The following is a 2,587-nucleotide window of genomic DNA, read 5'->3' on the forward strand; positions in this document are numbered from 1 at the left end:
AGATGGATTGGCCAAGTGACAGCATCTATGGACTCACGTGTGGCAAAAGTAGTGAGGTTGGCCCAGGATTGGGCAGTGTTTCATTCTTCTGTGCACAAGGTTGCTATGGATCGGTACTGACTCGGTGACACCTAACAACAACAAAACCATATCCCACCTGCATTTAGAGACCATCTCAAGAACAGATTTGATGCATTAGACATCAATGACAAAAGGCCAGAAGAGTTGTGGGATGGCATCAAGAACATCATGCAGGAAGAAAGCAAAAAGATCATTAAGAAGACAGGAAAGAAATGAGTCCGAAATGATGTCAGAAGAGACTGAAACTTGCTCTTGAGTGTAGAAAAGCTAAAGCAATTGGAAAAGATGGAGTAAAAGAGCTGAACAGAAAATTTCAAAGAGCAGTTCAAGAAGACAAAGTCAAATATTATAATGAAATATGCACAGACCTCAAGTTAGAAAGCCAAAAGGGAAGAACACATTTAGCACTTCTCAAGTTGAAAAACTGAAGGAAATATTCAAACTTTGGGCTTGCAATATTGAAAGATTCCATGGGCAAAATATTGAATGAAACAGGAAGCATCAAAAGAAGATGGAAGAAATGCAAGTGTCACCGTAATAAAAAGAATTGATGGGTGTTCGATCACTTCAAGAAGTACCATATGATCAGGAACCAATGCTGTTGATGGGAGAAGTTCAAGCTGAACTGAAGATGCTGGCAAAAACCAAGGCTTCCATAATTGATGAACTACAAATGGAAATGTTTCAACAAACTGATGCAGTGCTGGTTACAATCCCTCATCTATTCCAAGAAATTTGAAAGACAGCTACCTGGCCAACCCATTGGGAGAGATACATATGTGTGCCCATTCCTGGTGTAGCCCTGTGAATTAAGACCCTGGACTGGAAAACCAATTTGAATTGCAAGGTCAATGGTTCAATCTCACCAATAGCTCATTGAAAACCCTATACAGGGTTGGTATGAGTTGGAACTGACTCAGTACTTAACATCAATAGAATGCAGAAATCATTGAATGATATTCTTATTACCATATGTAAGTAATATTTTGCTGAAGGTAACGCAAAAAGGTTGCAGTGGTACATCAACAAGGTGCTACCATAAATCCAAGCCAGATTCAGAAGAGGGCTTGGAATTAGGGATTAGGTCAGATGGATCTTGTAGGAAATAAAAGAATATCAGAAAGATGTTTACTTTTGCTTTGTTGACTTTGTAAAGACATTAGACTGAATGGATCTTAACAAACTATGGATAATATTGTGAAGAATAGGTATATTCGAGGAGTCCTGTTGTGGCGCTGTGGGTTAATATGCTGAACTGCAAAGTCGTTTTGAATTGCAAGGTCAGCGGTTCAAGCTCACCAGCTACTCCTAAGAAACTCTGTGCAGAATTGCTATGGGTTAGTATTGTAAGTGATAGCACTTAATAATACAACAATTGTGTTCATGTGGAACCTGTATATAGACAAAGAAGCAGTCATTCAAACAAAATAAGGGAATAGTGAATGGTTTAGGATCAGGAAAGATTTGTGCCGAGGTTGTATCCTTGTAGTATACTTATTCAATCTGTATGCTGAGCAAATAATCCAAGAAACTGGATTATATGAAAAAAACCATGGCATCTGAATTGGAATAAAACTCATTAATAATCTGAGATATGCAGATGAGACAATCTTCCTTGTAGGAAGTAAAGAACACTTGGAATACTTACTCATAAAGATCAAAGGCTTCAGCTTCCAGTATAGATTGCACCTGAATGTAAATAAAATGAAAATCCTCACAATTGGACACATAAATAATATAAAAAATGGACAAAATATTAAAGTTGTCAAACACTTCATTTTTTTGGATCTACAATCAATGCACATGGAATCGTATACCTAAAAATCAAATGTCATAGTATATTAGGCAAATCTGCTGCAAAATACCACTTTAAAGCATTAAAGAACCAGGATTCCACTATGAGGACTAAGGTGCACCTGATCCAAGCCATGATATTTTCAATCACCTCACACACATGTAAAATTTGGACAATGAGTAAGGAAGACCAAAGTAGTATTGATGCATTTGAATTGTGTTGTTTAAGAAAAATATTGACAGTACTATGGATTGCCAGAAGAACAAACCATTGTGGTTGGAAGGAGTGCAACCACAACGTTCCTTAGAAGTGAGACTACATATCTTTTACTTTGGGCCTGTTATCTGAAGGACAGGTCATCATGCTTGGAAAAGTGGAGGGTCAGCAAAAAAAAGGAAGATGTGGTGGATTGACAGTGCTAGCAGCAGTGGGCTCAAACATAACAATTGTTAGGTGACTAGGACCAGCAGTGTTTCATTCTGAGGGCTCGGGGCCATCATGAGTCAGAACTGACTGGATAACGCCTAACAAAAACAACAACAAAAACCTGGAAAATTAATTTTCTCTGAACCATAAAGTCATCTTTCCACAAAGTATATTTAAATCAGACATATTCAAAGATATCTTTAAATTTTAATTAATTAGTTAATTGATTATTTTAGAAATTCTTTGATCTAGTCAGTGTATACCTTCATATATGAGTAACTTGAA

The sequence above is a fragment of the Chrysochloris asiatica genome, unplaced genomic scaffold (genome assembly GCF_000296735.1).
Source record: "Chrysochloris asiatica unplaced genomic scaffold, ChrAsi1.0 scaffold00011, whole genome shotgun sequence".
Classification (NCBI taxonomy): domain Eukaryota; kingdom Metazoa; phylum Chordata; class Mammalia; order Afrosoricida; family Chrysochloridae; genus Chrysochloris; species Chrysochloris asiatica.